Genomic DNA, 23,712 nt, shown 5'->3' with positions numbered 1-23,712 from the left:
GTTTCCCTTAATTGATTTAATTGATGAGGAGTTTCCAGAAACATTTAATAGTGATAGTCCTGATGATGAGGAGTTCATGTTAGCAGTAGATCAATGTGGTCCCTATGTAAATACCAATATTGTGGGACACAATGTTTCATTCCTGGTCAACACTGGAGCTACATGTTCCACTATCAGAACCACAGAAGTTCCAAATTTGCCCTTGTCAGGAAAAAGAATTCGGGTAGTAGGAATAGCAAATAGGAAATTGACAAACCCCATTATGGAACATGCCACTGTAAAAATAGATTCCTTTGAGGATAAGCACCTAAATGTGGTTTGCAATTCACTTCCTGTTAATCTGTTAGGACGTGATCTATTGTGTAAGCTAAACTGTGCCATTAACTGCCCACCCGGAGGTATAAAGAGTCAAACAAGTAATGAAGAGGATGTGCCCTGTAAAATAATGAAGCAGTATCTGCTTGTCACATTTCCCCAATGATGAAAGTTAAAGATTTGCCTGATGAATTGCAAGAGAAAATTTTACCAGAAGTTTAGGATTTTTCAGGAAAAGAGATCAGACTCATAAAAGGAGTTGAGTCAGTTAAAATAACAGCAAAGCCAAATGCAGTGTACCTGAGGATACCACCCTATAATATGACCCCATAGGTGATTACAGGAATAGCTCCTGTAATTGTGAACTTCATTAAGCAGGGTGTTCTAAAATAAATCTTGGGAGGCCCATATAGTTCCCCTATTTTAGAATTGCAGAAGCCTAGTGGGAAATATTGCACAGTCCAGGATCTGAGAAAAGTGAAAGAAATTGTTGTCCTTTTTTGTCCAGTGGTACTGAGTCCTGCAATGATTTTGTTTCAGATCCCGTATGAAGCTGAATGGTTCACAGTTATTGACTTGTGCCAGGCGTTCTCTGTTCTCTCGCATGGGGATAGTCAGTTTCCTTTTGCTTTTAAATTCAGAAGCCGTGTTTTTGTCTAGTGTTGTATGCCTCAAAGGTATACTGAGACACCATCAATTTTTAATCAGATTTTTAAATAATTTGGAGTCCCTTAAAATAGCCTTTCATTCAGTTTTGGAGCAGTACATCGATGATTTGATGATTGCATCAAACACACGTGAAGCCTGTAGGAGAGATAGAATTGCCCTGTTAAATCATTTAGCAGAAAATGGGCATAACGTTTCCCCAGCAAAGTTAAAATATGTTCTAAAAAGAAGTAAAATACTTAGGTCACCACATTGAGAAAGGTGCAAGAAATGTGTCCCAAGAGAGAATCTCAGTAATAATGCAAATGAACCCACAAGTAACACAGAGAGATGTCAGAATGTTTTTGGGAATGGTTGGCTATTGCCATCAGTGGATTCTGAATTTCTCCCTTTTGTCAAAGCCTTTACTGAGGCTGACACTCAAAGATGTGTCTGATCCAATACCACTGGATGACAAATGCATGCTTGCCTTTACTGAGTTGAGACCAAGCCTGTACAGAGCCACAGCTCTGGGAATGCCAGATTACAACAAATGCTTTTCTTTGTTTTGCTGAGAAAGGGATTGTTGGGCACTTTTAGTTTTGACATAGTTACATGGAATTGCAAACAAGCCTGTGGTATATTTTCCTGCCTCATTGAACCCAGTAGCTGCCGTGTGGCCCAGTTGTCTAAAATCCGTGGCTTCCGTGAGTGTCAGTATACACAGCGCAAAGGCATTGTTGCCCTCTGAATGTTTTTGTGCTCCACTCCGTTGAAGTCCCTTTGACTTGTACGCATACCCAGTGCCTGACCAATGCTCATTTAACTCACCGTGAGTAGGTCATTCTCTGCTCACAAAATGTCAATATCAGAAAATGCAATGTCCTGAATTGCGAGAAAAATTTGCCGAAGAACAAATAGGATTCAGTAGTGCAGGTTGTGTTCAGAGAGATGAGGATGCTGTTTGGGTGTCCAGTGAAGGATAAGCAGTGTTGCCAAATAGTTTGTTGTGCCCATTGGCAAAATATTACCATGGACAGGCTCACGAAGGTAGAGACAAACATGGTACAACTCCAGATTCAAATTGGTTGCTGAAGCAATGTGGCACCGATGTGTAACATGTCAGCAAATGAATGTAGGAAAACGCACTGTAGTTAACCTGAGTCACATAGGTAGATTAGGAGGTCCCTTCAACAGAATACAACTTGATTTCATTAAAATGCCTGTGTGTAAAGGATTGAGATATGTTTTGGTGATGGTGTGTGTCTTCTCACGTAGGATCGAGGCTTACCCAACATGTAGAAATTATAGTTTTACAGTTGCAAATCTGCTGTTGATGGAACTGATACCTCAATTCGGATTTCTGACTTTTCTGGAATTAGACTGAGGAACTCATTTCACAGTGAAGTCATAAAATTGTTGTGTGCAGCATTACAAATTGGGCAACGATTGCACTGCAGCTATAGACCAGAAGCTTCAGGATTAGTAAAGCAGATGAATGGAACTTTGAAGTCTCTACTGGCGGAAGTGTGTGCATCTACAACGTTAAAATGACTGAATGCATTGCCTCTTGTCCTAATGAGCATGCACAGCACACTCGACAGAAAGACTGGCTTGTTCCCTCACATGAATATTATGGGGCATGCTACAAAATTGCCAGCTGTGCCCGCAAATGCACTTGTGAACAGTACAGATGACTTAGTGCTTGATTATTGCAAAGGACTAGGAGAAGCAACAGCTCAACCACAACAAGAACTGAGTCATGATCTGAGTCCAGGAACCTGGTGAAGCAGCATGTAATAAAGTCATGCTTGCAGCCTCATTGTAAAGGGCGTTCAAAGTTGTTCTTGTGACTACAATAGATGTGAAGTGTGCTGGTCTCCCGAAAGGGGTTCATGTGAGCTGCACTTGCAAAGTTTCAGCTCCCATTGATCAAACAGCGCCTGTTCCTGGATTAGGTACAGTGAGTGAAGGGATCCAGGTCAGCCAAGCTTTGGGGACTGAAAAAGTGGCTATCGCAGAAAATGCACCATCTGGTGAATCTCTGAGCAAGCCTGTTGCAGTTAAAGGTGCAGGAGGGTCAAGTTAGAGTCAAATGACTCCTGGCAGCTCAGACAACACTGAAAACTCAAACATGCCTGTGAAAAGAAGTGTAATTAGAGACCACTGGCCCGAGAAAAGTCCAGACCCACTGATAGATGTGCCTCCTACTATTGCTGAAGTAACTGAAGGATCAGAGCAAAGTGACAGTGAAACTGAAGGTTGTGAGACAAGGAGGTCAAAGAGAAAAACAGTGCCAAGTTGCATGTTCTCTGCTCCTGAATGGACTTATTGCGCATCTGATGACTGGGAGAAGGAGTTTGTTGCCTTTTGTTCTAACAATTTGTTTCCAACTGAACATTTTGAAACTTTAATTCACTTTGGAACTGAACTTTAAAATTTCATTGCTGCTTGACGGACAGAAATATTATATGCTGAAAGTACTCATAACTGATTATCAGATGGTTTATTATTAGATGTATTTTAGTAGTGATTTTTGAATATTTGCAAGTAGAGAAAATCTTGATGAACTTTCTCAGCTCAAGAACTTTGTAAATAAGTACAATGAGTTTTGAGAAGATACATTTTTGATTTTTGTTTTTTGCCTTGCTCGCATAAAGAAAAGAACATTTTAAAAAAGCTATGCTATAAAATAATTGAGAGGCGCTTTTGCATTTTTTATTTTTGAATTTTTGCTTTTATGGATTTGATTAACTATGTGGTCTGAGTCTACACAAGCCATGAAACCCGAGAAAGGTAAAAGGAGAAAATGTTAGTATGTGTGTGTAGGATTACCAACAGTGTGTGTGTCTGGGCATTTTATTGATAGCTGGACTGCGTCTGTCAGAGAAAGAGGAGATTGAGAGCCCAATTACACTGATGTTAGGAGATTCAACTGCAGAACGAGATCCCTGTATGAAGATGAGAGATTGTTACACACTGACAATTCTAAAGGTGATTTGACATCAAAAGTGTATTATAAATTGTTGTATGAATACATTGAGATGATGGATGTGCAAGAAGGAATTACTTATCACAGTTTGCCATTAACCTATAGAGTTTCATGTAGTCTGTTATTAACACTGTTATATATGCATGGATATTTCCAATTCTTGTATTCCAGTTATGACCTATTGTAGTGTCCTTATCTCCTGCAAGAGGAGCCCTTGTCACCACCAAAGCAGATGCCCTGATCTGGACTGAAAAGCTACAACAGCCAAAGGTGAACACCAGCTGGAGATTATGCTCAGAAACTACAATTGCCAAGAATCAGCAAATGTCTGTGTCTGGTCTGGGGGCTACAAGGGCAGAAGACGTGTGCCCACCTTGCAATTTTGTGGTGCTGATTTCTGCCTAGTAGCCCGTGCGCCAATTGAAAGTTTGAGGGCGTGCATAGGGGAGCAGTTGGTGATCACCAATTTAACCACACAAAAAGGACCAAGAATCAATTGTAAATTTAGTAAATTATTTACAGATTAGTACTCACTCCAATATAACTGCATATCAAAAATCAGGTTGTAAAGGTACAGAATCAGAACTGGCAAGCTGAAATGCCCGAATGAGTTCAGTCTCCATAGCATAAGATATATAAAGATTACAGTGACAGCAGTATAGAAACTGATAAGTAGGAATGTATATTCTGCTAAGAAATCTTGGTTTCTCCTCCTTAGCCAGAACAGAATGAAGGACAAATAGCTAAACCTAATCTAGATAAGCTAACAAGTCCAAGGTTCAGGGGTATAGCAAAGTAGGTGTCAAAATTTAAAAGACTTAGAAGTCTTCAGAAAATAGAGTCCAGTGTTAACATTAAGCTAAACACTGTAAGGGCAAAGTGGTCTGAGAGGTATGTACCTCTCCAAGTATAAAAGAATCTGCCTTACAACAAAAAAATCGAACACCAACTTAAAGTGGAAAGTTCCACGAGAATCTGTATCTTCTGAAAACGCCATCAAATACCCAATTATTTCTCTTTCTCATGGAGTGCACTTGCAACATGGAGTGATTCTCCCATTCCACAGAACACTAATGACTGAGTTAACCTAGAATTTCTTCTCTCCAGATAGATCATAAAAGGGAGGATTCTCTTTGTTCATTAAGTTATACAGTCCTTGCCAAGATCTTCTCTCTCAGGCCTAGCTATCTCTAATACACAATACGCCTTTCACAAGCTAAGAAATCAAGGATGTGCACCTGCAAGGAAAAACACACAAACAACTGAAAATAAATTTCACACATTAAAATGAAGACCTACTCTTGCTAACTTAGCAAATCACCATTAGTCAGCACTGGTAAAGGCTCAATTATAATTCGAAAAATAATATCAGAATAAATGCAAAACACAAGCAATCAATGCATGGTTACATGTGTAATGTGCATTCAATAAATGCAACATTTAGAAAAACAAAAATATGAAGGAGAACTTCAAATCTTCATGTTAAAGCTAAACATTAGAACTCACGCATATTAATGAATCCCATAATTTTTACAGTGAGTGCCAATAGTGCGTTTTGATGCTTCATTTCACGTTAATAAAATAAGACACACAGAATATATGATGTTCATTACATTGTCATGCTACTTCTGTAACATACAGGGATGCAGCCAAAAGTATGCTGCTTAAGCTGCTGCTGCAGGACTGCATCATCAAAGCTGTCGTGCAAAAGCCAAATCTCAGAATGCATCTGCCAACTCCACAAGAGCTAGATCCTTATTGAGCATGTAAATTGGAAGTGACTGAATGTACAGAGGCAATTCTGCTGCTAGGAACTGCAGATTGCCCTTTGTGGACTAGTAGCAACACAAACTATTGCACTAATCTACACTTTAGCTGGTGGTGCCATTCAGAGTGAACTGCACCTGTTCATTACCAATGCGTAAACCCATACCTAATAAGAGGGACCGTAGACATGAGCAAATCTCCTAGAAGGCACTGTAGGGAGTAAAGCACTTCACTGAGATTTGTAGATATGATTACATCCTGGTAATTGTATTTCTGTTTGGACTATGCAATTTATTTATTTTTTTGCTGTGAGATTAGAGTAGCTTCTTTTTACGAAAGTATACACTATGTTGCACAGTAAGTTATTTTGTCTGTTGGGCTGAGTTCTGATCTCTTGCCTAATTTAATTGCGGACTTGCATAACACATGCATATGTTTTCTTTGTTATCCCTTTCAGGTTTATATTTGCAAGGTGCATGTGTCTAATGTGTCATACTTACAATTACAGTATTATTAACCATAATATTATATAAATATTTGTTAAAGTGTTAGATTCTACTTTTTTAAATTATCAATTACAGAACTGTGGATGATATGGTTATATATAATGGATGTCACACCAACTATTTTGATATTTTCAAATATCTCCCTCAAGCAGTCAAGTTGCATATACTGCACAAATTGACTACTTCAGCAGTCATTATGAAATCAACCTTTTAACCAGTAGCCCTGCCAAGTACCACACATCAGGGGTTAGTTTAACCCAAATTAATAATATCCCTGCATCCCCTAACAATGCACATTATCACGCATATGCATGGCTGAAATTAACAAATAAATCCTATTGTGCACAGTCATCTGTTCGTCAGCTGCGGACAGGCGGCATATGGCAAGGTCTTTTATTGCACATAGGATGAATCTTGGCCCAGGAAACTGTGCTGCTGGCAGACCTCTATTTACTTGCAGTGATGTACATTGGGGCCCACGTATGTTGTGCAGCTTGCCTAGTGTGCAACTATGTGACTCTACTATGGCAACAAAGCACTGAAGGGGCGCTAGACCCCGAACTTCCCAATTCTGGCCACTTAGGGCCAGATGTAGAAAGCATTTTGCATGGTGCAAACTGTGAAAATCGCAGTTTGCGCCATGCAAAATGCCTTTTGCGATGCACATTCACAATTTGCAAGTCTGTTGTGAATTGTGAATGCGACTCGCAAATAGGAAGGGGTGTTCCCTTCCGCTAATGTGGTCGCAAAGCAATTCGCAGTTACCACCAGTGTCACACTGGTGGTAATCCATTCGCAAAAGGGAAGGGGTCCCCATGGGACCCCTTCCCCTTTGTGAATGTTGCCAATAAGGGTTTTTCAGAGCAGGCAGTGGTCCAATGGACCACTGCCTACTCTGAAAAACCGAAACCAAAAGGTTTTGTTATTTTTTTTATTTTGCATCTCGTTTTCCTTTAAGGAAAACGGACTGCAAAAAAAAAAAAAAAAATGCTTTATTTAAAAAGCAGTCACAGACATGGAGGTCTGCTGACTTCAGCAGGCCACCATCAATGTGAGTGCAGGGACTTGCGATGGGGTTGCAAAATGCGACCCACCTCATCAATATTAATGAGGTGGGTCTTTGCGACCCCATAGCGACTCGCAGTCGGTGTCTGAGTCACCGTGCTGCATCCGATTTTGTGAATCGGAAATTGCGAGTCGCACCGACTCGCAATTTCCAATTCGCAAAATCGGAAATTGCTACATCTGGCCCTTAGTTCCAAATGCAGAATGTAAGCACCATCCGAAGCCCAGATCAAAGAACGAAAGCCTCCAGCCTGGACCGCTGATAAAATAACATTTGCTGTCCCTCCTTAGCTTCTTTGGGGGGTGTTTAGTGTATTAAACACCTCCCACCAATAAATGTATCTTCTGGAAAATAGTTGGGTAAGGGTGCTTTCATCTGGTATAGTGAGGAATTTGTTGGATTTCACATGGGCTTTTTACATAATCACAGACAAAAACGTACACTCACTCTCTCCCTCTTTGCTTTGAAAATGTTCAAAAATGTAGGTTATTTTACAAAATATTGCCTTTTCTCTCACTTAGTGCCCCTACCAATCCGCATTCGTCTGCATTTCCACTGCCTCTTTAGTCTCTCTCTCTCATTTGCTCTGCGTGTCGTATGATGTATGTTGATTTTGTAAGTGTTAGCGCATCAGAGCCTTAATAAGTAAACTTACAAGGAGACGCGTTTACGTCAATGAAACTTTGGACCACGTTCGGGGACTTCCCAGTACGAGATGTCTTTTTGGCATCACAAATCAATAGATCAATAACCCAATCAATGATCACAATAAATAATCAACAAGCTAATCAATAACATTTAATAAGAGTCAATAAGGTGAACACACCATGACCTTTTAGCCATGAATAACCACACCAATGTAGTAAAGTGTTAGGATATTTATTTCCCTATTAGCTACAATCTAATGTCATTTCTGTTAATCTCATTAGCAATTAATCACATTAGGAACTCAACTAATTAGCAATTAGATCGCGATCAATCAATGCATAGAGAATATTCATTCAGTACTTAGGCTAATCATTAATATGAAGCAACTTAGCAAAGTATCAGTAATACATGATTCAACAAAGCAAGAACTCAGTCATTTGTCTAATTGCGTAGGATATTTGCAAACACCTTAACTAACCTCAAATTAGCATTAGCATGTTGGGCTTCATGCAAAGCATTTTAGCAACCACAAATTTGGAAAACATCCAAACTATGGCCTCTATCAAAAGAGCAGTTGGTACCTAGAAAGAGAAGGCAAACAGTCAATTACAATTTTTGCATCAGATAGTTACCAATCCAACGGATCAGCAAACAGCGTCAGTCTTCGTCCTCAGAACATCAGTCGGTTCGCCATCAACAGAGATAGGACGGGGCAAAGTATCGATATAGCATAGCTAAGGAATAGGATCTTCCCTCATATGGAGGAGAAGTAAGTATCAGGTAAGAATGGGTAGAGGATGGTTTAAAGTATCAGGACAAAGCAAAAGAGTAAAAAGTCTCAGTGAGTGAGAGAAGTCTCTCTTCTGAGCCCCGTTTCTCCTTGGGTCACTCCGTTAAATCAAAGCTGTCTAATTAGCCCTTAACTCCTCATTGGATAATAATTGGTGGATTGTTATCTCTGTGCAATAACTTTCCACGCATCTTGCCAGAATTTTCCACAAACCACAGTTCTCATGTCGCGGACTGCTCCACTTATTGACGTCTTCATCAGTTGGAATGTCAGGTAAGAAAAGTTACACTTTGCGCTCCAGTCTGTGTTTCCATTGTTTTCTCCTACTACAGCTAACCTTGCACCTGTTACAAATTACACTGTTGCATTCAGCAAGAACGTCTCCTTGAACAAGTCGGTTCTCATGAGAAAGAATTTACTACGGCTACACACACATAACTTCTGAAAAAGTACAGCTTCGTGTCCTTCAGGAAAACAGCACATTACACGTTAGAAAAACACAGTTTAATATGAGACCAGGCAGCTATGCCCAGACCCTCGCTAAACTAAGGCCTTCTAATTTAATAAGCAAACTCTTAATACATAACTCTAATTATGATATGGTAATACAAATTCAAAACATTAGTACATAATTAAGTCAGAATTAACAGCTTTCATTAGTCTTCATATACATTGGTAGCCACTCCCCGTGGGCACATTTCAAACGTGTGCATTATTTTCTATGTTAACTGTGAGAAAACAGGGCTGATTGCAGAGGCCCCCTAACTTTTTGCCCCCATTTCCCACTTTTGGCTGGTGTTTTCCTGACTCTGATAGTGCCCTGGGTACTGCTAACCAGTCCCCCAGGGCCTGTGCTCTGTGTAAAATCAATATGCAAATTAGGCTAATTATAATTGGCTAAGTCAACCTACCTATAAGTACCTAATATATGGTAGGGCATGCAGGTTTAGGGACCCCAGTATAGGTAGTGCACCCATAGGTGCACTGCTGAGGTGCCCAGTGTCATTTTAAAGGCAGGCCTGCCTTGCTGGCTGCTTTTATGTTAAAGTTATATGCAAATTCAACTTTGGAATTAAAAGTAGTTTCAAAGTCTTAAACTACCTTATTTGTACATATACGTCACCCCTAAGGTGGGCCCTATGTGCCCCTAGGGCTGGGTGCCATGTAACTATAAGCAGGGACCATATAAAAATAGTTTTATCAGCTCTGGTGAGGTAAAACAGCCAAATTCGTTTTTCCCTCATTGTAGTGAATGGCCTCCATAGGCTAGAAAGGGGAGACCTTATTTTAATTTTAAAAGTCCCCTTAAGTAACAGATACCAAGAGTTTGGTATCAAATTAATTGTAATAATAAATCCCACAACTTCCACTTGTTGGATTTATTATAACTTGTTCAGGTAAAGAGTTTTAAACTTTACCTGAAAAGTTGCCTACTTCAGCCCTGCAGTGTTTTTGCTGCTGTGCTCTGATTGGCCAGCCTCTGGAAGCCTGGCCAGGCTGCCTTGATGAGATGTGAAGTGGCCTGGCTTCACACAAAGGGATGTGCCTGTGGGAGGAGATCTCCCCTCAGCAGATGGTGAGGCAGGAAGGGGGAGGGCTGCCAAACTGGTCTTCAAAGGCAGAGAAGGACATTTGGAGCAACCCAGCAACACCCCCACATCCTGCAAACCCAGACAATTAGGTGCCCCCTTGATTAGATTAGGAGAGGGCAGGAGAGTGGTGTGTTTAGGAGTTTTAGCCACACCAGTGGGTGGGCTCATCCAGATGTAACCTCCAAAAATCACTTTCAGCCATGATGGATTTTTGAGGAATGTTGCTCCCTGGGATTGATTTTTGCCACACTTCCCAGGAAGTGGTCATAACAGGGGGAAGGACCCTGCACCTGATTGGGGAACCAGGACCCTCTGTTTTTCACCGAAGAGCAGGGATAAAACTGGCAGACCTGCACCCACACCTCAGTTCCCTACCAGATCCCTATCAGATTCAAACAAGGAAGAACTACAGAAGAAGAAGGACTGCCCTGCTGGACCCCTGAACTGCACCTGGACACTGCACTCTAGAGGACTGCACCAGCTGCACACTTGGGCTTCACCACTAAAATGACTTTACCTGTCTTCTACTGCTTCAAGAAGGGACTCCCTGTTTGCTACAGGTACAAAGGAGCTGCCCAGAGTCCCCTGCATCAAGTCCTGCAAGCAGAGCCCAGCTGACCAGCGTCCAGTGGCCATTTGAGGATTCTGACCAGGTGCATTCTGGGAATTGTAGTCCCAATTTCCAAGGAGCAACTCAGAGCTTCTGGAACCTTGGTTCAAGTTGTGGACACTTCAAGGACACAAAAAGGACCTCTGGAAAAAGATCCAGAAGTTTGGAGACGTTTGGAGCAACTCCATAAGTTGAAGAGGTGCATTGTGGGAGTTGTTGTCCCAGACCCAAGAGGCACACCAGAGCCTCTGAACCCTTGGCTGGTGCTGTGGACCACTTTCCTGGATCAAACACTTCTGAAAGTAAGCGTGGCAGTGTTACCTTGTGGGTGGCCTGAACTCTGGACTTTGTTCCTTTCCAGTGTGACCTTTTTTAACCCTTTGAGCGCTTGTTGCTTCTATGCGCTAGAAAGCATTAATTCTTTAAAAATTCATATCCCCGGGTCCCCTTATCCGATTTTATTCGTTTTTGTGTCATTTTAAAGATAAAAATATAATATTTCTTTATAAATTGGTTTTGGATTTTTAAACTGTTTCCTGTGTTTTATTTAATTACTGTTTTGTGCTATTTGAATTACACTCTATCTCCTAATTTAAGCCTTGTCGCTTGTTGCCAAGCTACCAAGGGTTGAGCTGGGTTTAATTTACTGAGACCTAACTGGACCTAAGTGGAGGTTAGTGGCCTATTGCTAAGTGTAGGTACCTACCTGCCCTTACCAATAACCCATTTTCCAACATTTTTGTTGCGCAGTGGTGGGATCCTGTACTTGTGTTCAGTATCACATTACAGTTTTAAGTAAAGCAAATGAAAAAGTCTTTAAATTGTCCTAGTGCAAAAATTGTTTGTAATTTTTAATTTGGATAAATTTCAACTACTGAATTTTTGTGATTTTCCTAAATTCTTGTTCCCAATTTTTGTAAAAAGTTTTTGTTGATACGAAACTAGGGAACCATGGAGCTTGATCTGACTAGCCTGCCCACACTGACAGTAGTCCAGCTTAAGGGGTTGTGCACTTCGAGGGGGTTGCCTGCAACCACTGACCTCAGGAAGCATGTCCTGATTAAATCCCTGACAGCATGGGCTGAGGCCCAAGAAGTAGGCCCAGAGGAAGCTCCAGAGGAGGAAGAAGCAGGGGAGGATGTTAGCTCCAACCATTCAGGGGAGGGAGGGCATCTGAGCCTAGGTGAGGAGGAGGAAGACCGGTCCTCACTGCACACAGTCACTAGGGTCATACCCAAAGCTAATTGGGGGAAGGGGGTCCCTTCAGGAGGAGAGACCTGTCCCTCAGGGAAAGAGAGCTGGAGGCCCAGCTAGCATTTATAGCTTTGGAGGCAGAGAAGCTGGCCCTAGAAAAGAAAAAGTGGGCAAAGAAAGAAAAAAGAGATGGTGGCAGCGACAGAGAAGCTGAGGTGTCCATGGGCAGGGGGGTTTGCCCCAGATTACCCAAGGAAGTGGTTCCTGCCTATGTAGAGGGGGATGACATAGATAAGTGGCTGTGGGCCTTTGAGAGGGCCCTCCAGATGAGGAGAGTTAAGCCTCAATACTGGGGTTCACTTTTATGGGAGTTGGTCCCCAACTCTGGGAGGGATAGGCTTCTGACCTTAAGTGGGGAGGAGGCAGATTCATACCCTAGTATGAAGAGGTGCTTAACCAAGAAGTTTGGTCTGACCCCAGAGCAGTATAGGATGAAGGTCAGGACCCAGTCTTGGGTTGACTTTGTAGACACCTCACTTAAGGCACTAGAGGGCTGGATTCATTTTAACAAAGTAAATACTTACGAGGGGTTATACAATCTGATCATGAGAGAGCACATCTTGACCAATTGTATCCAAGAAAGGTTACGCCAGCATCTAGTGGACTCTAAGCTGACCAACCCTAGAGAGCTAGGGGAGGCAGCTGATGAGTGGTTGAGAACCAGGGTGGTTGTCAAGTCCCAAGGGGGAGACTCCAAGACGGGGGGGTCAGGTCCCCAAAAACCTAAGGAGGGAGGAGGTAAGCCCACCACAGAGACTCCCTCTGTATCCCAGAGCCCTAAGAAGGAGGAGAGTAACTCCCACTCTGACAAGCAGAGACAGGGAGACCCAGGGTTAAAAAAGCTCTTGGACAGTAAGGCTTGCTTTGACTGTCAGCAGACAGGTAATTTCAGAGGAGATGCAGCCTGTCCAAAGAAGGTGGTTAGCACTGGGCTGTCCAGTGTAGCCATGGAGGAGGACTCCTCAGATGATGAAGTCCTCCTAGCATTGAGCTGGGAGACAGGACCAGATGGGAAGCTGGTGATCCCTGAGGGTGGGAGTCAGCACTTCCACTCCATTCAGGTGAATGGGATTCCTACCAGTGGCCTGAGAGACACCTGTGCCAGTCACACTATAGTGAGGGACTGGTTAGTGACCCCAGACATGTATATCCCAGGAGAGACCAGGAAAGTCAGGATAGCCACAGGGGAGGTCACCTCCAAACCTGTAGCCATAGTGCCCCTAAAGAGGGAGGGTATCCTTGGCTGGTTTAGGGTGGTAGTCAGTGCTGATCTCCCCCTAGATTGTATCCTGGGCAATGACCTCCTAGAGGTGAGTCTGGTCCCAGATTGGTCGGTCGCCCAGGGCTCCCCCAACCCAAAGTCTTGGGGAGTCAGTCCCTAGAGTTAGGAGGCAGGGGTCCCCAGAAAAGGAAAGAAGAAAATGAAGGGTGGGCCACTCTTAAAGAGAGTTCCTGGGAGCCAAAGGCCTTCTGCCCCAGTAGGGGGGGTGCCCAGAGTTGGCCGTGGTGAGGCCTCACCTGTCCCCAAGGAAGTCCTGAGTAGTCAGCCAGCTGTTCAGATGCAGAGTGTTGCCCCTGCACTGACAGAAGGGACAGTGGAAGGAGGGTGTCTGCCACAGGAGGTGGTAGCCCTCCACTCTAGACAGCAAGAAGGGTGCCAGGACCTCACAGTTGCCTCTAAAGCAGCTCAGCCACCTGTCAATGGAGAGCTTAGGGTGTGGTTCTGGGTACTGACAGCTGTCAGTAGCCTCTGCTGGGTGCTAGCCTTCCTGGCAGCACTGTACTTGGCCTGGGAGGCAGACCCCAGGGCCAAAGACAAAGTAGGCCCCCTGACCCTGTTGGTCATGGTGGGGTTGCTCAAGTGTTGGGTGACCTCTTTGGGTAAGCTAGATGTTGCCCTAGCAAAGTTAGTAGTAGGGGAGGTGGGCACCTCACTACCCAAGTTGGCAGGGAGAGAGGAGGAAGACCCCCCTAGAGGGAAGTTTTAGTTTGATATGGGTCCTTTCACTGTTGGAATGGATTCACTACCCAGAGGGAGTGACCATGGCAGGAGGATGTAATGCAGAGTAGGCCCTGCAAAGCGACAGCCTGTTCTCTTTACTGTCTTCCTCGTCTGACAAGCCAGGAAGACTCTCCCAGGGTTGGGCTGAGTCTCCTGGGCGTGTGGACTGGGGGAGCTTATGTGAGAAAACAGGGCTGATTGCAGAGGCCCCCTAACTTGTTGCTCCCATTTTCCACTTTTGGCTGGTGTTTTCCTGACTCTGATGGTGCCCTGGGTACTGTTACCAGTCCCAGGGCCTGTGCTCTTTGTAAAATCAATATGCAAGTAAGGCTAATTATAATTGGCTAAGTCAACCTACCTATCAGTCCCAAATATATGGTAGGGCATGTATGTTTAGGGACCCCAGCATAGGTAGTGCACCCATGCACTGCTGAGGTGCCCAGTGTCATTTTAAAGGCAGGCGTGCCTTGCCTGATGCTTTTAAATTAAAGTTAGATGCAAATTTGACTTTGGAATTAGAAGTAGTTCAAAAGTCTTAAAACAACCTTATTTTTACATATAAGTCACCCCTAAGGTGTGCCCTATGTGCGCCTAGGGCTGGGTGCCATGTAACTATAAGCAGGGACACCATAAAAATAGTTTTATAAGCCCTGGTGAGGTAAAACAGCCAAATTTGTTTTTCCCTCATTGTAGTGAATGGCCGCCATAGGCTAGAAAGGGGAGACTTTATTTTAATGTTAAAAGTCCCCTTAAGTAACAGATACCAAGAGTTTGGTATCAAATTAATTGGTATAATAAATCCCACAACTTCCACTTGTTGGATTTAATATAACTTGTTCAGGTGAAGAGTTTTAAACTTTACCTGAAAAGCTGCCAACTTCAGCCCTGCAGTGTTTTTGCTGCTGTGCTCTGATTGGCCAGCCTCTGGCAGCCTGGCCAGGCTGCCTTGATGAGGGGTGAAGTGGCCTGGCTTCACACAAAGGGATGTGCTGTGGGAGGAGATCTCCCCTCAGCAGATGGTGAGGCAGGAAGGGGGAGGGCTGCCAAACTGGCCTTCAAAGGCAGAGAAGGACATTTGGAGCAACCCAGCAACACCCCCACATCCTGCAAACCCAGAAAATTAGGTGCCCCCCTGATTAGATTAGGAGAGGGCAGGAAAGTGGTGTGTTTAGGATTTTTAGCCACGCCAGTGGGTGGGCTCAGCCAGATGTAACTTCCAAAAATCACTTTAAGCCATGATGGATTTTTGAGGAATGTTGCTCCCTGGGATTGATTTTTGCCACACTTCCCAGGAAGTGGTCATCACAGGGGGAAGGACCCTGCATCTGATTGGAGAACCAGGACCCCCTGTTTTTCCACCCAAGAACAGGGATACAACTGGCGGACCTGCACCCACACCTCAGTTCCCTACCAGATTCCTATCAGATTCAAACAAGGAAGAACTACAGGAGAAGAAGGACTGCCCTGCTGGACCCCTGACCTGCACCTGGACACTGCACTCTGGAGGAACTGCACCAGCTTCACACTTGGGCTTCACCACTAAAAGGACTTTACCTGTCTTCTACTGCTTCAAGAAGGGATTCCCTGTTTGCTACAGGTACAAAGGAGCTGCCCAGAGTCCCCTGCATCAAGTCCTGCAATCAGAGCCCAGCTGACCAGCGTCCTGTGGCAATTTGAGGATTCTGACCAGGTGCATTCTGGGAATTGTAGTCCCAACTCCCAAGGGGCAACTCAGAGCTTCCGGAACCTTGGATCAAGTAGTGGAAACTTCAAGGACACAAAAAGGACCTCTGGAAAAAGATCCAGAAGTTTGGAGACGTTTGGAGCAACTCCATAAGTTGAAGAGGTGCATTGTGGGAGTTGTTGTCCCAGACCCCAAGAGGCACACCAGAGCCTCTGAACCCTTGGCTGGTGCTGTGGACCACTTTCCTGAATCAAACACTTCTGAAAGTAAGTGTGACAGTGTAACCTTGTGGGTGGCCTGAACTATGGACTTTGTTCCTTTCTAGTGTGACCTTTTTCAACCTTTTGAGCGCTAGTTGCTTCTATGCGCTAGAAAGCATTAATTCTTTACAAATTTATATCCCCGGTCCCCTTATCCGATTTTATTCGTTTTTGTGTCATTTTAAAGATAAAAATATAATCTTTTTTTAATAAATTGGTTTTGGATTTTTAAACAGTTTCCTGTGTTTTATTTAATTACTGTTTTGTGATATTTGAATGCTTTACACTCTGTCTCCTAAATTAAGCCTTGTTGCTCGTTTCCAAGCTACTAACGGTTTAGCTGGGTTTAATTTACTGAGACTTAACTGGACCTAAGTGTAGGTTAGTGGCCTATTGCTAAGTGTAGGTAACTACCTGCCCTTACCAATAACCCATTTTCCAACATTAACACATTTTCTATGCAGCTTCATCACACAATATATTGCAAGCTTTTCATGTTAATATTGCTTTTAAAAGACACACTCCAACAATCCCTCCTCTGATGACTCTTGTCTTCACACAAAACCTTCCCCACAAATTTTACATCCTAAAATTGTCTCAACTCAATTTCCTCCCTTATTGGCTTGCCCTTTGATTTTGCCCTATTACATTTTTCCCTTAGTTTTTATTTTCCCTCCTCTTATTATTTTTCACCATCTTCAATTTTATCCTTTTGCTCATGTTACATGTTACCCACAGTCTATATAGGCAAGCTATAACAATCAATATCCCCTGTACTATTTTAGACAATACCCCATGCCAAATGTTACTAAGCCAATTTCCCACTGAAGCAAATCCTTTCCCAACCTTTTCCCAAACACCTGGTTCTTTCAATTCCTTCAAGTCTGTACTATCCCTAGTCAAGTTAGTAAGCATACTTCTAATCTCATTACTATTATCTGGTATATATGCACAACAATTACGCTCATTAAACATCCTACAAACTCCGCCATTTTTCGCTAAAAGAATGTCTAAAGCAAGCCTGTTTTGAAGAGTCATAGCCCTCTCCGCAGCAAGTTCAATATCCATAAGGAGTATACCCCCTGAAAAAATTGTCAGCATGTTATCCACAATAGTAGACAACTTTTGAATCTTTATGGAGTTCAAGATAACTCCCAATTATGGCCCCAAATATGTCTCCTACTACACCAGCAGCAGTTTCTCTCTTCTGTCTAGTACGATGTAATTCAGACAATTTCGAAAACCTTTTCAAATCGTCAAGTTGATATAGCTTGAGGAAAACGATCCCCAAATAACATGTCCCATACCATCCCTTTGGAAGACAGCAAAAAGCATTAAGTCCACAGATGGAATAGAGCCCTGGGATCGCTGGATCCTGTCCATTTAACATGAATGTCCATTTACTCTGAAACAAAAACACATGCTTACCTTCACTCATTCCCACAATCACATTGTCATAATATGACTTCGGCCTAGATATGCAAAGCTTCCCTACATGTAGTGCATCTAAAGCTAGCTTCCCTTGTTCTCTAATTGCACCATAACCTTCACTACTAGCAAAAGCCCGCTGCTGCAATCCTTTCTCTAATTTATCCTTTAATGCCCTTCTTCTATCTTCTGTGTGATCTAGAAAGCTTTTCTCTACAGGTGTAAGCAAGCATGTCAAACTATTATGGTGTGCATAAGATGTACTAATCGTTAATGTCGACTCAAAGAATCCTTTAACTACCTTTATACTATAGTACCTAGCTATCCCACTCAGATCCTCTATTATAGGCACATAAGAAAACACAAGGTCATAGTTTGAGTAAAAGTATTGAATCTCTTACTGATTATAGAATCTTCTTAGTAACAGACTACAACTTATCCCATAAGTTAGTGGCAAACTATGATAGGTAACCCCCTCTTGTACCGAAACAGGAATCTGTGTACACACAAAGCAATCCATTGTGTCAACATACTCACTCAGCAAGCGATAGAAAACGTTAGTGGAAAGTTCCCCTTTTGTGTTAGTTCCATCATGCAAGTATCTCGTATTGCTCTCAAACCTTTCCCAAGCTGTTAATGCAGTGGTAGTTTCAGGAATTGTAGCATTGTTAGCCCCACTGTTATCCATTAGTGTCATACCTACAACCACAACCATAATGAATATCACACACACAACACCCAAACCAATACCCATATATTTACAACGCCTGCCATCTCTATTATCCTGCCTAATGTTAGCCATGATCTGTGAAGAATCAGAAAGTGAGGGATGGTTAATTCAAACAACAACAGAGGATAGTTAGAACTTTTTTCTTCTCTTTTTTTTTTTTTCTCACAGCAAAGTCAAAACAAGCGAAAGTCTTCCTTCAGCAATTATTTACAGCTTTCAGTTTCACTCCCAGGATCCTTGTCAATTCAGGTTAGCAGCTTGTCAAAATCGGGTTTCAAAGTCAATTTCAGGTTTTCAAAGTCTCATCTGGCAAAATTCTCAGTCTCTTTTCTCAATTTTCAACTTTAATTCGATCTTTATACCAATTCAGTCTTCTTCAGTTAGACTCAGGTACCAAAGTACTGACCTGGAATCTCTCGATCAAAGCAAAACGCCAAGAACTCTTGTTGCCATTCAGCTGTCGTTGCATACGCCCATTCAGGACCTACGTACCTTCTGTTTGCTACTCTTTTTCTATTCAACTTGCGATCTCCTTGCAACTCTCCTTCACTTAGGTCTTCTCTCCTTGTTGTATCAACTTCTTCCTCTATTGCATCTTCGACAACCACTTCTCCCCTTTTCACTTGCAATTCTGGCCACTTGTCTCCTTTCAGGATCTCTCCGATCTTTGATCTTTCCTGTGGCAACCCTTCGCCCTCTCTCGGCTCTATGGTGTTTTCTCTTGATGTACCTGCAATCTTCTCAGGAGGAGTTTGGGCACTCTGACTCTTCCACCTCAACTCCTTCGCCTTCTGGGTCTGTCAAATGCTCTAGCTCATTCCCATAACCGTCTGCTTCTGGGAGAACCTCCCTCTGATTAGGCTCTCATTGTTTCCTCTGTTGAGATAGTCTCACCGTCACCCCTCTGGATCTCTTCTCCCTTGTCTCTTACCCGAGTGACCAGGCCCTCCTCAACAGGCTCTCCTTCTGTCTCAGTTCCCCTTCGATCTCTCTCCGGCCCTGAGACTTCCTTCACTGTTGTTGGTACTTTCAACAACTCAACTTCCTCATCAGTTGGACACGTCACCTTTTACGTGTGACTGGCATGGATCCAGTTCAGAATTCCCGCACACTTCACAGCAGTAGTAGTCGTTAGTATCACTTGATATGGCCCCTTCCAACGTGGCTCCAAACACATCTTCCTTACGTGTTTCTTGATGACAACCCAGTCACCAGCTCTCAGGTTGTGTCCGGGATCATTTATCGGTGGCAGGGTGGTAGCTTCCACCTGGTGAGAGAAAGAGCAGACCACATCAGCCAGACCCTTGCAGTAGTCCAACGCCATATCATCTGTGATATTCACAAGAGTATTCGCAGGCACTGCGGGTAGTCTCATAGCTCGCCCCATGAGAATCTCATGAGGGGACAGTCCTGTTTTCTTGTTAGGTGTATTTCTCATTGACATTAAAACCAAAGGTAATGCATCGGGCCATTTCAAATTCGTGGCTGCACACATTTTGGCCATTCTCGACTTCAGGGTACCATTCATCTGCTCCACTAGTCCTGATGCTTCGGGGAGATAACTACAATGCAACTTCTGCTCAATGTTCAATGCTGCACACAATAACTTAACCACCTCGTTGTTGAAGTCATTTCCCCTATCTGATTCTAAAGAGATCGGAAAACCGAAAGTGGTATCAATTCCCTAAGCAGCAGCTTCGCTACTGTGAGGCTGTCATTCCCGCGTGTAGGGTACGCTTCAATCCAATGACTAAAGATACACACAATCACCAACACATATCTCAAACCTCTGCACACGGGCAACTCAATAAAATTCAATTGCAATCTGCTAAATGGACCTGCAGCTCTGCCAATGTGGCTCAAATTCACCACTGTTCCTTTTCCTGCATTCATCTGTTGGCAGATGACACACCTATGGCAAATCACCTCTGCAGCTTGTCTGAACTTCGGGTTAAACCAGTCAATTTTGAACAACCTGATCATGGCATCCCTCCCAATATGTGCTTGACCATGGTAAAACCTTGCAAAGTGTGACAAAAGACTGTTTGGCAAGACCATTTTCCCTTCGTCTGAGACCCAAAAATCATCTGGCCTTTGTACGCATTGCATCCTAACCCAAGAACGCTTCTCATCTTTGCTGGCACGACCCTGCAACAATCTCAATTCTTCTAAGGTATCAATCACCCTTAATGCGTAACCTCTGCATGTCTCGTTTTCTTTTTCAGGCAACAATTCCCCGATATACAGTTCAATGTGCAAAACCTTGCGACTTGATCCGCATATCCATTTCCCATTGAAACAAAGTCTTGTGACTTCAGGTGCGCACTGCATTTCACCACGGCAATCTCATGAGGTAACTGAATCGAATGCAACAACTCCTTAATTCTTTCACCATTTTTCACTGGCGAACCAGAGGAGGAGGTCAAGAAACCCCTATGTGACCACAGTTGGCCAAAATCATGGACAATTCCTAATCCGTACCGGCTATCAGTATAGATAGCCACTCTCAGCTGGGCAGAAGCATGGCAAGCTCTAGTAAGAGCGACCAGTTCAGCTACTTGAGCAGAATATACTCCTTGAAGCCAAGACTCTTCCAGGATACCAGAAATTGTGCATATAGCAGATCCGGCTCTCAGTACTTCTACTGAGTCTCTCAAACACGAGCCATCGACAGAGATAATTTGGTCATTTTCTTCCAATTGGGTATCTTTAATATCAGGCCTTGGTTTGGTGCGCATTTCTGTTACCTCAAGACAATCATGTTCTACATCTTCTACATTTTCAACCTCTGTGTTTTCACTTGGAAGCAAAGTTGCCGGGTTCAACACTGTACATCTTTTTAGCGTTACATTTGGTAACCCCAATATAATCGTTTCATATTTAGTCAGTCTTGCATTTGTCATGTGCTGCGTTTTAGTACGATCAGCAGGATCTCAACTGAGTGAGGGTCCATGACTGTTAGAGGATGTCCCATCACTATGCCTTCACACTCTTTGAGACTTTGTCCAACTGCTGCTACTGCACGCAGACAACCTGGTAAGGCTGCTGCAACTGGGTCCAACGTAGCTGAAAAATATGCTACTGGTCGGTTTACACATCCATGGACCTGTCAGAACAGGCAAAGAACATGCATCACATTCATGACAAAACAGAAAAAAAGGCTTTGTGTAATCAGGCATACCTGAAGCTGGAGCCCTGCACATGCTCTCTCTTAACTCAGTAAACACTTTCATTTCCTTCTCTCCCAACACTATGAAATCCAGCCCCTCTTTGACCATCAGTCTCACCAATGGCTTGGAGATGACTGAGAAATTTGGGATCCACTGACGACAGTAACCCACCATTCCTAGAAACATCCTAACATCTCTCCGTGTTGTTGGGGGATTCATCTGTAATAGTGCAGTTACTCTTTCCTCGACTCTTTCTCAATTTGATGACCAAGTACTTCACCTCTTTCTGGCAATATTGCAATTTCTTTGGGGACACCTTGTGTCTTTTTCTTCCCAAGTGATTCAGTAAGGCAATCAAATCATACTTGCACTCGTTCCTCGTTTTAAAAGCGATCAGCAAATCATCAATGTGCTGCACTAGAGTTGATTGAAAAGGCAGCTCCAATGACTCCAAATCCTTCTTCAGTATCTGATTGAATATGGAAGGTGATTCCGAAAACCCTTGAGGAATTTGACACCAACTGTAAACCTTGTCCAGGAATTTAAAACTGAAGAGAAATTGGCTGTCCTCATGAAGAGGCACAGAAAAGAACGCTTGGGACAGATCAATGACTGTGAACCATTCAGTATCGCATGGAATCTTAAACATAATCACAGCTGGATTTGGCACCACTGGGCAGCATTTCACCAATATGTCATTGATCTTTCTCAAATCGTGGACAATCCGAACCTTTCCACAAGGCTTTCTCAGTCCCATTATTGGTGAATTACATGGACTGCTCATCACTTCTTTCAAGACTCCCTGTTTCACAAAGTCTGCAATTAATTGTGCAACCTTTATAAGACCATCTTGCGCCACATGATACTGCAGTATCTGGGGGAACGCAGTATTTGGCTTCACACTGACTTTAACTGGTTCTGCTCCTTTTATCAGCCCTACTTCTTTCCCTGTCAAGTCCCACACATTCTCTTGGACTGTTCCCTGCAATCTGCTGGGAGATCAGCCACTGTGAACATCAGGAAGAAGTTAATCAGAGGATATTCCTCGTCTGTGGTCTCAGTTTCAGGCTCTGAAACCTGTTCCTCTCCTTCATCATCACTGTTTGTCTGGACCTCAATCCCCTCATTGGAACAGGTGATTGAACATCTTGTCTTGCACAGTAAGTCTCTTCACAGTAAGGACACAGGACTTGAATCGCAGACCACAAATCTGTGCAATCCCTGGAAAGTGCCAAGCTCAATCTGAACCAGATCTGTGATCGGGTTAGTCAGGAGTTGGTTTGCTACTCCCACTACCTTAACTGTACATCCCGAAAGGGGCAGTTTTGGAACCTCTGCACTTCTGACTGTAGAGCGCGTAGCTCCTGTGTCAACCAAGAATGAAACCTTGTGACCCATTACCTTCCCCTGAACATAGGGCCCTTTCTGGTCTACCTCTAAGGACGCTGCAAGCCTACACTCCTCACTATCTGAACTCTCATCCGACCATTCATCGTTTATTCCATTCTCACCATGCAATGGGTACTGTTGCACTGTGTTATTTTGACTCATCCTTTGACCTGTGACCTGTTGAGGAAGCATCACCTGTTGCTGTTCCATTGGTGCTAAAGGCACTTGCAGTTGCTGTCTAGGTACCATAGGAACCTGCTGTTGCATTTGTTGTAACTGCGTCGGCTGTATATGCGACATCTGCACCTGATGCATAGATTGAAAACCCTCTATTTGATTCATATTACTCTGAAAATTCAGATTAGGACCTCTCAGCCTCGGTCCTTTCACATTTTGGAATGAACGAACATCATTGCTTTTTTGAACAACACCCTCCTGCACCATCATCGGGCACTCCCATTTCCAATGTCCAACGACCCTGCAAGCATGACAAGGTAACATCTTCTTCATTCCCTGTACATCGTTTTGAACTACTACAGTGTTCAAATCTGGACTTCGGTTCACAAAACCTCCTCGACCTCTACCTCTCACTTGCGCCTGAAACATCCTGTTTCCTTGCGGCTGTTGCACCATCTGTTGTAGACAACCTCCCTGCATCCCTGACTGCTGCCTTAATTTGCATCACCATCGCTTTCTCTTTCAACTTTCTCTGCTTTAACTCACTCGTGTCACTACAGTACTTCGCATACTGCAACACCTCATCAATTGGCTTTGCTTGCCAGCAAATCAAGTGACTCTTAATCATCTGGCTAATCTCGGGTCTCAACCCTTCAACAAATCTAAACACAAGGTGATTCATGTCCT

The sequence above is a fragment of the Pleurodeles waltl genome, chromosome 7, assembly GCF_031143425.1.
Source record: "Pleurodeles waltl isolate 20211129_DDA chromosome 7, aPleWal1.hap1.20221129, whole genome shotgun sequence".
Classification (NCBI taxonomy): Eukaryota; Metazoa; Chordata; class Amphibia; order Caudata; family Salamandridae; genus Pleurodeles; species Pleurodeles waltl.
Note: the sequence above shows the minus strand (reverse complement) of the source record.